This window comes from Lynx canadensis, chromosome B3 (genome assembly GCF_007474595.2).
Source record: "Lynx canadensis isolate LIC74 chromosome B3, mLynCan4.pri.v2, whole genome shotgun sequence".
NCBI classification, from domain to species: Eukaryota; Metazoa; Chordata; class Mammalia; order Carnivora; family Felidae; genus Lynx; species Lynx canadensis.
In genome coordinates this window covers 66,189,855-66,204,512 of record NC_044308.2, presented here as the reverse complement: position 1 = coordinate 66,204,512, position 14,658 = coordinate 66,189,855, and the positions used below count along the sequence as shown (strand labels likewise).

Below are 14,658 nucleotides of genomic sequence, written 5' to 3'. Positions count from 1 at the left end.
TTTCAACTATTGTGCTCTGTGTTTTTAAATTCATTTACAGCTTAAAGATTTATTTGAGTTTCTCCATTTGCCTAGCAGGAAAATGCTACATGACTTTAAAATAAATATAAAATTTTACTTATTGATCGTCACTTATGCAAATGTCTTTTTTTTCTCTTAATTTTTTTTTTTATGTTAGAGAGAAAGAGAGTGAGCAGGGAAGGGGCAGAGGGAGAGAGAAAGAATCTTAAGTAGGCTCCATACTCAGTGTAGAGCCCAATGTGGGATTCGATCCCATGACCCTGGAATCATGACCTGAGCTGAAATTAAGAGTCAGACATTCAATCCATTGAGCCATCCAGGTGCCCTGAAAAAAGTTAGAAAACTAACTTTTCCCGGTGGCTCAGTGGGTTGAGCATTAGACTCAATTTTGGATCAGGTCATGATCTCACAGTTCTTAGGATCAAGCCCCACGTATGGCTTTGCACTGACAATGCAGAGCCTGCTTGAAAAAATCTCTTTCTTTCTCTCTCTTTCTCTCTCTCTCTCAAAATAAATAAATAAACATTAAAAAAACAACTAAGAATTAATTTTTCCCTTTTGATAGAGTCTCATGAATCTTAGATAAAACTTACAAAACATTCTTTTTTTTAGAAAGTGCAAGTGTGAGCTGGGAGGGGCAGAGGGAGAGAGAGAAAAAGAGAGAGAGAGAGAGAGAGAGAGAGAGAGAATTACAAGCAGGATCCATGCTCAGCGAGGAGCCTTGGGGAGAGCTCAATCCCAGGACCCTGGGATCACAACCTGAGCCGAAATCAAGAGTCAGATGTTCAACTGACTGAGCCATGCAAGTACTTCCTGAAACATTTTTACTGTAGTCTCTTTTTTCATGTAAATGTAGAACTTCAAGTAACCTATGTTAATCCAGTAAACATAGAATAATCAAGTAAAGGAGGAAATCTCATTAGTCCCGTTACTATTTTGTTTCTCTGTCCTATTACTTTAGTTACATCCTGGATGCAGACGTAGGAAGTCCGTTTTAGAATGCCTGTTTGCTCCTGAGATATTTGTATGGGCAGTTGTGGTGGGAAAGTTATTTTCATAGACCGTCACTGCCTCTAACCAAAACTGATGGAGCATTCAAGTCAAATTTTGTGGAAAACGAGCCCATAGTGTCATTTGAAAGTGAACGTTAGTCTTGCAGGTGTTCACTTAATTACACAAGGAGGACATTAGACTGAGGTAGTTCTAATACCTTAGCAACCAGCTTAAGCAAACCAAAACCTACGCCTAAGATGCGTCAAGGTTAAGAACTCAAAAGCTAAGAACAACCTACCGCAAGTAGCCAGCCTGGCTTTTCCAAATAAGGCAGATGCTGACGCTCTAGCCAAACTAAATATTTTCCTGCTGGGCTTCTGCCTCTTCTCTTCACAAGCAGCTTCCCGAAGCTCCTGTCAGCAAGGCGCTTCCTACCACCTCGGTTTGGGGCCGGCCCACGGGAATCAAGTTTGGCTCCGATAAACGTAGGTTGTTGACTAGGCCTCAGTTTACCTTTAAACACGGGGAAAAGTCAACTTCTACCTTTCCTATTAGCCACAGCATGAGTGACTATGGCACTTTTTGGGGAAGAGTGGCCGTAATCAAATCTTTATTTTTGTAACTGTATAAATGGGATCCAAATGTGTCCACCACTAGTTTTTCAAAAAGAAACATTCTATAAATAAGTAAACTGCATCTGCTCACGGATGCATGTATGGACTCCCTAGATGTCTCACTGGGCTTAATTATAGACCATTCACAGTAATACATTTTTAGTATAAAGTGTAACATAATGTTAAGCCATTTTAGCTTTTGCACATACATGTTGTACTTCTGGCTGAGAGTGAAAAAAAAAAAAACTTCATGAATTTGCATATCATCCTTACACAAAGGTCGTGCTAATCTGTACACTGGTCCAAATTTAGTACATGCACTGCTAAAGCAAGCCCAATATGGCACTTTTAATAAAAGAGAACTTTGAAGTACTGTAAAACAATGTTACATTGGCATTTTGGGTGACTCAACGGTCAAGGTTCTCTGTCTCCAAAACACTTGAAATTTTAATTTCTTCTCCTTTCTCTGCATAAACATTCAATTATCTGGAAAACTCTGAATAATTAAATTGCTGGAGAGTTTATTTTTGATCCTCCACTTGGGATAAGCACTGCATATCAAGAACCTCTAACTGACATTTCTGTGCCCCAGATTGTATTGACAATTACTCAGTCTTTTGAGAGACAAAGACCCAACGTTCTATCACGACTAGGCAAAATTACTGTCCCTGGTTGGCTAACGGGCATTCATTTGCCCCAAATCCATGAGGTCTTTGAATTTGAGATAGAGAAGCTAAAGGAGGACTCCATTTTACACAGGCTCTGTCTGGGCTATTTTTCTGCTAGGCCCCATTTCTGAAAAAGCCAAAGAAGCTATGTTCCCACTTCAAGGAGAAAGCAGAAAAGTTAATCATGCTCAGAATTTTGTCCTAGGACCCGAACACCTGATAACATATAAGACAAGCCAGATCGCAAACGTGTTCCAGGATGTTCACTTCCGTTGACATGGGCAAACCTCCACTGACATGGGCATCAACACCCCCTACCTTTGGTGATTTATGGAATGACACCTATTGTTCACCTGACCCTCGCCTCTGACTGGACCCTACCCTGGATTCCTGAAGGAACACGTACCCTAGACCTCATTCCAATATAAACCCTAACCTCAAACAATGAGACTCATTCTCCTTTCCTTTCTGAGTCTCCCAGACACTCCATCTGCTGTTTTCTGCCTGTCACTCATGTTATTCAATAAACTCTGCTTTCACTTTCTTTGCTTCACATTTGATTTCTATCCTGCGTGAAGCCAAGGACTCTCCTGGCTGGTCCTACAGGACCCTCCCCTAGGTCCTTGGACACAGCCCTCCTGTATCAAATTCGTTTAAGACATAAAAATAAATTACAATCATTTTAAGGCAATGGAATTCTGAGTTATGATCAGCTGATGTTTTGAGGGGTTTTGTTTCTTGTGTTTTTTTTTTTTTTTTTCCTGCATCTTAGAACACACACATCCTGGTTTTAGATTCAAATCTCTGGAACAATTATGGTTGACCAGTAGGCTTTTTAGCTGACAAATAACTGACTGATTTGGAAGTCAGTTCTTAAGGCCCCCAGAGAGCAACGTGCCAATATCCCTGAGCTTTCGACTCCTAGGTTTTTTTTTTTTCACAGTTTTTACAAAAGAACACCTCAGGTATACAAAAGCTTTGTGTAATGAAATATTTCAGAGCAGCCTGAAAAATATAACTCTTCTCCACCTGGATTCCGTTGTAGGTTAGAGCATATTTAATTTCAAGTCAATAGATTCCCTGCACATCAGCACTTAAGGGATTAAAGACAAGTCTACTTTTGTTGCCCTAAATGTACTGTTATTGTTATCAATTTATGCAGCCTTGCAATAAGTTTTCAATAAATCTAAGATTAACTATTATTTTCTCGCCTATAAATAAAATATAATCATCCTAAAAATCAATGAAGGGAAAACCATCATATCCATTAACCTGGCTCAGAATCCCTCCAGGCCCTTGCTATGAAACACAGCGTTGTGGATCTTTCATTTTATTGAGCTATATCTCTTTGTATGGCAACCAGAAGGCAAAAGAAAGAAAAAAATCAAATCTAAAAATCAAAGACTACAGTTTTTTGTTTTGAAAACCACTGAGGCAGGGGCTGAATATTCTTTTCTGCCTGGGGTTAATCTTTTTTCCCCACTTTAATTTGCAATCAGATGCAATAAAAGGAAAAAATAAAAAAGGACATTGCCTCAAGTAGCTAGTGGCTTTATTACCATCTCTGTTGCCAGCCTCCACTTTTTATCACTTCCAAATCCTTTGTTTTTAAAGTCACCTGTACAACCCTGCAATGTTACAAACACCTTTAGTTGTCTTCACCAACTGTCAGTTTGTACCATCTGCTGTTACAATCTCAAAAGCAGTAATGCATGGGGGTCAAGGCCACTTTCTCTCAGGAAACTCAAAAACAACAGAGCCAAGTCATTTAGTGTTTTTTTCTTTTTCCCTGTCAGCTTTACTACACCCTGGAGTGGACATTTTCCTTGCCTTTCAGTTGTGAATGTTCCTCAAAAGACACGAACTTCACAATAAGGTAACCATACAAAAACAAGGTTTTATAGACAACCCATTATCAACTAGCAGAAGGGGGTGATTAGTCATCTGCTCTACTTGAAATAGATCCAAAAAATTCAAGCCAGTACTGCAAGGAGAGAAAGGCATTATCTCAGGATTCCAGAACTAGGGCAATCCCTCCTTAACATGACAGGCTTCTGCAGCAACCTTTGAAAGACCGCAAGTAATCTCAAAAGCCAAGCATCAGGAGGAGTTGACCAGCTCTCCCATGCACCCAAGGGGGAATATCTCCCCCATCCTCTTACCCCTCCACCCTAGAGAATCAACCCTTTTGACCTTTCTTTTTTTTTTTTTTTTTTTTTTTAATTTTTTTTTTCAACGTTTATTTATTTTTGGGACAGAGAGAGACAGAGCATGAATGGGGGAGGGGCAGAGAGAGAGGGAGACACAGAATCAGAAACAGGCTCCAGGCTCTGAGCCATCAGCCCAGAGCCCGACGCGGGGCTCGAACTCACGGACCGCGAGATCGTGACCTGGCTGAAGTCGGACGCTTAACCAACTGCGCCACCCAGGCGCCCCCCTTTTGACCTTTCTTTGGACCAGAGCCAAAAAGGACTATCTTTTGCTTCTGTTTCTGTTGACTATTAAAGTGGTTCCATTAAACTAATTCAACCACTTGGTCCAAACAGATTTTCTAAAGTCATAGCCATTTTGTTGTTGTTAGTGAAAGGAGTTATTTACAAGCGTATTCCCACTCTCTTTATTTCCTACAAGTCATTACAAATTCACATAAAATTTTTCTGTGTGTAAGAGGCCTAGTTTACCCTCAAGGCAGTTCACATGCAAGTCCAAGTTTTTCCCCCATAAATAAAATATAATCATCTTAAAAATCAATATAAGAAAACAATCGGAACCATTAACCTATCTCAAAATCCCTTCAGCCACTTGTATGAACCACCCAGTGCTGAGTCTTTCATTTTATTGAGCTGTATAATTCTCTGCTCAGCGACTAGCAAAGGGAAAAAATCAAAGACTTGGGTGTTGTGTTCTAGAAATCAGAGAGAGGTGGGAATGTGAGAATAGATTTTGACCCTTTTTGATTACAGAAAACATAGATTTTAGAGACCCCGGAAACAACGGTTTCTTGCTCCTGGAAAGATATTAGCTTGGTTTGGATTCTCCTTTAGACAATGCTTATTCATGAGCCATTTATAAAGCTGGGAGTCAATTTTGAAAACCGTCAAAAACTTGTCTTTAAGATTAACAGACAGAAAAAGAGGAAGAGAATGAAAAGGTGTATTTTATTTTTAAAAAAATGTTTAATGCTTATTTATCTGTTGTGTGAGACAGAGATAGAGAGCAAGCAGGGGATCCTGCTTGGGAATCCCAAGCAGGCTCCGCATTGTTAGCATGAGCCTGATGCGAGGCTTGAACCCACGAACTGTGAGATCATGACCTGTGCAGAATCAAGGTGGCTTAATGGACTGAGCCACCCAGGTAACCCCAAAACATCTATTTTAAAGTGTAAGTCAAATGCAATGACGGAACAAGACGGATTCAGGCTCAAAACTATAGTAGATCAGCTGAGCTACAAATATCACATGAATTTGGTCATTATCACTGGTTAATGGTCACTTATTCTCTCTTTCTCTGTTGAAATTCCTTCACAGAGCTCTGTAATGAGGAAATATCACAAGTTTTAACAGGACCTTAAACACCTCACTTCATCAGTGTATGTACAGTCTTATATATAATATTTCTCTCATACACTGTTTAAGAAAAAATTCTCCTTTTTATAATCCTCCATCTTTTTGAAAAAATAAAATACCTCTTTAATTAACACAAGGATAAAGTAAATAATTTTCTAGCAGTTTATCTACCAAGCCACGAACATGTTGAATAGATTTTAAAAGGCATTATTATACTCATATAAAAAAGGCATTATTATTAAACCCAACTCTGCGTGAGATAAGTAGCTTAGACATTGGTCATTATAAAAATTGAGTAGAGAACCAGTTTTTGCTAGAACTTTGAGAAAACAATCTCATATTTTTCATATTTGTGCGACAAATTTTTAATTATTATTTTGCTCAATATCTCTACAACCCAACTTAATAGCTAGAACGCTTAGAGAAAGAAAACTATACATAGGCTTCTCAGTAAAAATGTAATAAGGAAATAACAAAATGTAAATTTTTTAATGTTTATTTATTTTTGAGAGAGAGACAGAGACAGAGAGTGAACGGGGAGGGGCCAAGAGAGAGGGAGACACAGAATCCGACACAGCCTACAGCTCCACATGGGGCTCAAATTCACCACCCGTGAGATTATGACCTCAGCCAAAGTCGGACGCTTAACTGAGCCACCCAGACACCCCAGGAAATAAGAGACTCTAAAATATGAATGCTATTTTCCATAACTAAATTTATTAAAATCAACTTTAATTCGTTCTAATTTTTTTAAAGTCTTAAACTGTATCCTATGTCAGATAATCAAAAGTATTAAACAGGGGCACCGGGGGGCTTGGTTGGTTAAGCGTCCATCTCTTGGTTTCTGCTCAGGTCATATTCTCGGTTTGTAAGTTCCAGGCCTGAGTCAGGTCCTACCATGACAGCGCAGAGACTGCTTGAGATGTTCTCTCCCCATCTCTCTCTGCCCCTACCCTGCGCATGCTCTCTTTCTCTCTCAAAATAAATAAATAAACTTAAAAGAAAAACTATTAAACAAAAGAAAATAAAAGAGACATTATTCTTTATCAGCACTTAGCATAGGTACAGCTATTTGCTCCATTTGCATTTATTGGGATGGTTTTTATCTGATTTTATGTTTAGTATTTATTAGAATTTATTATGGTTTCTTCAGTTCCCTTAAATTTTGCTGACTTCTAAGTTTCTTTTCATCCTCCTTCTTTCCTTTCCTCCCCAGTTAATTTGGAAATAGAAATTATGTTTATTGATTTCACTAGGAACTATAGTCCCTTCCCTGATATTAATAATTTAAAATATATATTCTATTAATAGATCAATATCAGATAATAATTGTGTCTCCCACCAATAGGCTTGTCTGATCACTGCTTCCTCTCCTCTTTCCTCAAACATTCAAAGAAACTATTAGGAAATCTCATTCCCCAATTTTTTGCTCTTCCCCAATGAGATCAGATCTTTAGAGTGTTTCTTTGTCCCACAGAATTTTACTTAGGTAGTCTATAATTCTTAATTTCAAACTATGTTTATGTTATCTCTTTCAGTGTTTCTCTGTTGTTTAGCTTTATATAATAAATTTCTATTATATAAATTTATCCTTACTTTATATAATAAATTCTCGGTTAATTTTTAATTACCTACTGAGGCCTAATTATTGCAAGATTTGTTAGCACACTTTCCTTTCCCTCCTTATCTCCCATTATCTTGAGACGTATTAATCCATCGGCACAAAGTTGGAGTCCTTCCTCAAGGATTTTCCTCAAATAGGTAACTGACTGGCATATTCTCAAGGGCCTTAACTTTCTCTTGTCTTAAGAGATAAATGATATCTTGCTTAGGCAAAGAATTTCTGGTTAGCAGTTCTTTTTTCTGTCGTCTTCTATATAAAGAATGATAAGAATATTTATACCAGACTGGTTCCCTTTCCTTTACAATTGATTCTTAAAATTTCACCAGGATATATATAGTTGTAAGTTTGTTCTCCTTAATTCTCTTTGAGACTGAATGAGACATTTCAGTCTAAAGACTCAAGTCTTTCTTCAGCTCAAGGAAATCTTCATCAGTCATTTGTTGAACTATTTTGTGTCGCCTTTTTTTTTTTTTTTTCCTTTGGTCATGATGCAAAACCTATAACTCCCAAATCTTACTGATTTACAATAAGCTTCTTCTGAGGTCTCTAGATTGGCTACAGGTCAGCTGATCTGGACTGGGCTTAGCTAGGCTGCCTAGTCCAGACTCTCAACCTCATATAGGGTTTAGGTTAAGTCTACATGTCTCTTTCTGGGATAGTACCTTAAAGAGCCATAGCTCTGTTGCATGTATATCTCTTGGTGGAGAAAAGTAGGCATTTCAGAGACCTGTCAGGAATTTGGCTGACTTCTAAATGTCTCTGCTCAGAAACTCATGCACTTTCCACCTGGCCGCTGAGGGGTGAGGTGAGGAGTATTTTTGAAAATAATCTAATCTTCCACATAAAGCTTTTCTATATATTTTATATTTTTTTTCTAGAAATCCTGTATTCACATGTAACGTTTCCTGGATATTGCCTGATCACTGCAGGCATGGTTTGTGCTGTGTGCATATTTGTGCTGTGCTTTATAAGTTATTTCTTTCTCTCAAGCTCCCAGAACACTAATTCTATTTTCAGCAAAGATTATATTCTTTTTTAGTGCCACTATTAAAATTTTTCATTTGGCAATCAGTTTTATACATTCTTATTATGGACTGAATGTTTATATCCCCTCAAAATTCACATGTTGAATCCATAGCCCCAGTGGGAGTGGTATTAGGAGCAGAAGCCTTTGGGAAGGAATTAGGTTTAAAGAAGTCATAAAGGTGGAGCCCCCACAATGGGATTAGCACCCTTACAAGGAGGGGAAGAGAGACCGACATTTCCTCTCTCCACCATGTGAGAATAGAGCTTAAGAAGGCAGCTGTCTGCAAGGCAGGAAGAGTGTCCTTACCAAGAAGTGAATCCGTTGACACCTTGATCTTAGACTTCTCCAGAACTGTGAGAAATAAATGTCTGTTCTATAAATCATCCAATTTGTGGTATTTTATTGTAGCAGCCCAAGCTGAGTAAAACAGTTCCAAAAAATCTTTTTTAGACTCTAAATGTCTCTCCTGGAGAGTCGTTTCTATTTCTTTAATTTCTCTTTCCATCTCTTTCATTAGTTCTAATTTGCTAATGCCCTTTCTATTCTAGTTGTTTACTTTAATCTTCTTTCCTCAAGAGACTTAGTCCCCCAAAATTAGCTGTGTGCCCTCTTTGTCTACACAGGGTTGCATTTTCTTTGAGAGTTACTACAGATCAGGCTGTTTGTCACTCTGTGGCTGTGGCAATCAGACTAGTGGCAGGAGGTACGAAAGTTTCTATTCTTACGGGCTAGCAGCATAAGCTGGCAAAATGTTATCCTCCTGCTGACACTTGAAAGAGTCCCCTATACTCCCAAAGCCCTCTTGGTAGTCATCATGTAGCGTGAACCTTTCTGAAGGACCCCAAAATCTAGGCTCTTACCTTGATCCTGAACAAAGGCATGCCTTTACTTTCTCAATAATACCAGGAGTCCTCACGAACCAATATGGTAGCCACTGGCCCCAGATAGCCACCAAGCACTTTGAAATATGGCTACACAGAATTGAGATGCCCTGTGCATAAAAATACAAATAAAATTTTGAAGAATTAGTACAGAGAAAGCAAAATATCTCAAGATTTTTGTATAAATTACATGTTTAAATAACATTTGGGATAGGAGTTAAATAAAACCTATTATTAAAATTAATTTCCCTTTTTTCTTTTTACTTTTTTAATGTGGCTACTGGAAAATTTTGAATTCCATATGTGACTTGCAATATAGCTCACATTATTTTCCAAATTGGACAATGCTGCAATGGAGATGAGAACCTGTCCTGCTCAGCCTCTTCTAGGAGCTTCAGGAAAATTCAGATCGTCCTCCAGGCACCACCAGAATAATGGAATGAGGAGGAAAGAGAAGGTAGGGAACTACTCAGGCCAACTTTCTCCTCCACGGACTTGTCTTAAAAATGAAAATAAATCCCCTTTTTGTCCCCGAGCTTTATTCTTATAATCACGTATGGTTTTTATATTCTCAAATGGACATTTCACCCTCAAAAACAAGAATAATTCTGCCTTCAAAAATATTTCTAATTAATTGATATAAGTGAAAGATTTTGAATACTCAAAAGCATTTGAAATGTTAATACGAAATTGCTTTAAAGGTTTAAAATATGCAACCCCCATTTGCACAGACTTATAAAGCATTTAACATAACTGCCCAAACATCCCTTTTACATATTGGATAGATTTATAATATAAATTATATATACTATATACTATTAGTACTATAAAAGAGATTTGAAAGCCCAACATAGTTACTCTCTGCCATTAGTCCTTGCATAGGTATTAGTGTGGCTGCTTTAGGAAATAATATTAATTTTACAATTAACTTAAAACCGCAACTAAAAAATTAATTTCATGCGAAATATTAATATACTCTATGACATAGAAAATGTATTCTAATGTCTAGGATACATTGTAGGTGAAAAAAGCAAGATGTAAAACAATATAAACATGATAATTCCCCTTACACAAAGTGCTATTATTCTCTATTAATATTGTATTCAGATAGAGTCACGTATATCCATACTAACATATCACCAGTCAGGCATAAACAATGTAACAATACCGTTAAGCCATCTTTGCCATAGATGTCTATGCATTTTCACCCTGTAACTCATTGGTCATTTTGGTTTCATTTCTCCATTGACAAAGTTCCCATTTTTGTATTATAGAAAACTAGCCTCCATGATGGTCTATACTGTGACAAGTAGACACAGTGGTCTTAGAGTAGTAGACAACAAGAGCTACCTACATCAACTGGATAGAAAATTCGCTGATAAACCATACTAGAAGGGGGTGCCTGGGTGGCTCAGTCAGTTGAGCTTTGAGCTCCTGATTTCCACTCAGGTCATGATCTCATGGTTTCATGGGTTCGAGCCACACATGGGGTTCTGCCACGACCGCGAGCAGAGCCTTCCTGGAGTTGTCCCTCTCTCTCTGCCCCTCCCCTGCTCGCTGTCTCTCTCAAAATAAATAAACTTGAAAAATAATTACTAGAAGACTAAAATCAAACTGTAAAGCCATAGTGCATACTAAACCACACTAGTGGTGTGGAAAGTGATAGCACAGTAGTTCCAACAACAAAGCTCAGTTACATAAGTGCCTTATAGCATGAATGCATTTCCCACACAACTTCGAAGTGCCTATGTGACACTATGCTAAGAAAGAACAACAGTGTGCAAGACTCACAGCACAATACAAAGCTCAGTTACAAATATGCATGTTCATATTTGGAAAACTGATACTTCTCTTAATAAAGGAGGAAATTAATAATTAATTTTATCTTTTTATTTCATGTTTCCTTACGTCTTTTCTAATGTCCCACTTTTATTTTTCCCTATTTTACTATATATGGCAAATCTGTCTTACAGCCAATTAGTTACACAGTGAGAACACTGACAGCAAAAACACTTGTGGCAAAGATGTTTATGGCAAAACTACCTAAAACAACCATTAACATCATTTTTAGTCTCTGTACATAAATAGCTCAAGAATAATTTTAAGTTCTTTAAATAAACTGTGATACTTTTGAAATGACCTCTTCATGATATAAAGAGATGAAAAATAAGGCTATCACAACTTTTCCAAAAGACTCCCATACAATAAAATGTTTGTTATTTTGAAAGCTTCTCTATTTGCATAAAAGCATGCTCTGTCACATTTCTATATTTTATTGAACTTCTATTATATATATACATATATGTATATATATATATATATATATATATATATATATATATTCCAGATGTCCTTGATTTCAGAAAGGAATTTTTCTATATTTTATTGAACTTCTATTCTATATTTTATTCTACTTCTATTTCTATATTTTATTGAATTTTTTATTTGAATTTTTATTTAATATTTTATTGAACTCTATATTCTATTCTACTTTATTCTACTTCTATTTCTATATTTTATTGAACTTCTATTATATATATACATATATATACACATATATATACATATATATGTATATATATACATATATATACACATATATATACATATATATATGTGTATATATATACATATATATACACATATATATATATATATATATGTGTATATATATTCCAGATATCCTTGATTTCAGAAAGGAATTTTTCTTCAGTATGAACTTATTTACATTAGAAGAGAGTCTTCTTTTTAATGAAAGAATCAGAGCACTGTTCCTTTAAAGCACAGATTCTTCTGAGAATTTATAATTTTATTAAAATGTTTCAACTCATCAGATGTACCCGTAACAAACTATATTAGGTGTCCACATTATTTGCTTGTAAAATATAGTGACCAGATACAGGCCCAACAATTTGGGAAGAGATCACTCTACCAAGTGCCCAAAAGTGGCACTTTTTCTACTGACCAAGGAAGAGAAATACTTTTCCAGTTAATGCTTCCTCCATCATCCTTCATATTCTCAAAAGTTCTAGCTTCCAGGGCACCCGGGTGGCTGTCGGTTAAGCGCCCGACTTTGCTCAAGTCATGATCTCACCGTTCATGGGTTTGAGTCCTGCGCTGGGCTCTGTGCTGACAGCTCAGAGCCTAGAGCCTGCTTCTGATTCTGTGTCTCCCTTTCTCTGCCCCTCACCCATTCTCTCTCTCTCTCTCTCTCTCTCTTTCAAAACTAAATAAACAGTAAAAAAATTTTTTTTAAAGTTCTAGCTTCCTATTCTTATTCACAATTTTTAAAAGGATCCTAATGAATTAACGTAGTTTTAATTTATTCAAACTTTTTTTTTACCAAATATGGAAAGTGTAGGAATGGCAAATTAAAATAAACAATTTTTTAAAAAATATTTGCAATGCATTTTAGAAAGCTCACTCCAAGAGACAGAATGTTAGTGACAAGAGGAACAGGGAGATCAGGAGTCTATGCAAACAGCCCTGCCAGACATGATAAAAACCCTAACTTTAGTAAGAGCAGAGAAAATGGGAGGAAGATGGAGAATAAGACAGACACTCAATAGTCATTTTCCCACCCTAGTCCCTTCCTTGAAGAGCCCACTCCTGACTAGAGACCTATATAGGCAAAGAGTCTGGTTGTGTGACCCAATCCTGACCAAGGGACCTGAAGGAAAGCTCAGGCTGGTAGAATGTGTGTGTGTGTGTGCATGTTGGGGTGGGGTGTTGGTAGTTTGCAAGGTACTCCCAGAAAAGATTTTCTACCCTGATAAAATGAGCACTGCAAGAAAGGACCTCATCCTTTGGCTTCTGGATATTGTTACATCAAAGAGTGATGCTTACTGCTTGTACTGACACATGCAACCCTGAGTAGAAGACCCAGAAAGTTGCAAAAAGCCAATATAGAGTTCTGATAGTTCTGAACTGCTCAACTAGAGCTGGGGACAGCTTAACTCTAGATATTGAAGTGAAGTTCCCAAATCCTTGATGCTTAGACAACTCGTGTCACATTTTTAATTATTTGCAGCGGGAAGTATTATAAACAAAACAGAATGGATGGATTAAACCTGATATTATTCAGGAGGTGGAATCCACTGCACTTGATCAATGACTGTAGATGATGATGGAAAGAAAGAAGTACAGGATGTACTCCCACGACATTTAGGTCTGAGGGCTTAGGGTGATTTGACTTACTAAACAGAAAAATGAAAATATAGAAAAAGTAATGATACCAAGAAAGTGGGAAATAATTAGCAAAGTTGGGGAGATGCTGAGACATGTTAACATTCAGGTTTCTCTGGGACATTCAGGTGACTGCGTAGAGGTGTGGGTTCTCCTCCTAGAGCTCAGACGTTAAATGTAGAGTAGGTAAATAATAGAAAATGTATATTGGTTTCTGCCCCCAGTGACCAGAGCTCCTGGAACTCTTTAATTTCCTAAGTAATACAAGTACTAAGAGCATCTTTTTGTGTGTGAAAATAAAAGAAACATCATTTTAAATGGAGTGGGAAGCCCCGAAGGGGGAGAAGGTATGCACAACCACTCGCCACGAGAAACATCCCGTTCATTCTCCACCAGAAGAAGCTTACTGTACATATCCCCAGCAGAGGAAAGTAAGACTTTCTCCCTGTTCAGCAGCAGCCCAGCCAATGGAAACTCCACAAAACCACCACACCCAGCTTCTTCCTTTCCTCTTTAAAAGCAAGCCCCTCTCTTCTGTTCTCTGGACTCATCTGTGGTTCACCATAGTTTGCTTGTCCTAAGTTGCAAATTCGCTGCTAGTCCCAAATAAACTCATTTTGCTGGTAAAATAACTGGCTCTTTTAAGGTCAACATTGCATGGTGACCAAACATGGGGCTTGAAGAGATGGGCCACTGAGGAACTAACGACCCCCAGAACCAAGTGAGGTACTCATTTGAGCTTCCATGAGTCAACTTTTTCCTCTTAGTTCCCCACGCCTCCTCTCAGATCTGAGGTCTCTCCTCTTGGTTGAGATCTCTGACTTTGTTCAGGTTCTGTTTAAAGGCTTTGTCCTTCCTGGTGAGTACTCATTTGGGGTTTTTTTGAGCCTCTGGTTTTGAATAAGGGAATACCACTCTGCCCAATTCTCTCAGCAGGGTCTTTCTGGGACCCTAGCCATTTTTAGGTTTAAAAAGCATGGTCCAGGGGTGCCTGGGTGGCTCAGTCAGTTGGGTGTCTGACTTCAGGTCAGGTCACGATCTCATGGTTCCTGAGTTGGAGCCCCACATTAGGCTCTGTT

General features: G+C 37.8%; 1 non-coding gene across 1 annotated transcript; it reads right to left on the bottom strand.

The window, feature by feature from the left end:
- Nucleotides 1-1,860: 1,860 nt before the first annotated feature.
- On the bottom strand, nucleotides 1,861-1,962 carry LOC115517381. The gene has a single exon (XR_003969834.1). It is a non-coding gene; the product is annotated as a U6 spliceosomal RNA (small nuclear RNA).
- Between the last annotated feature and the right edge of the window lie 12,696 nt (nucleotides 1,963-14,658).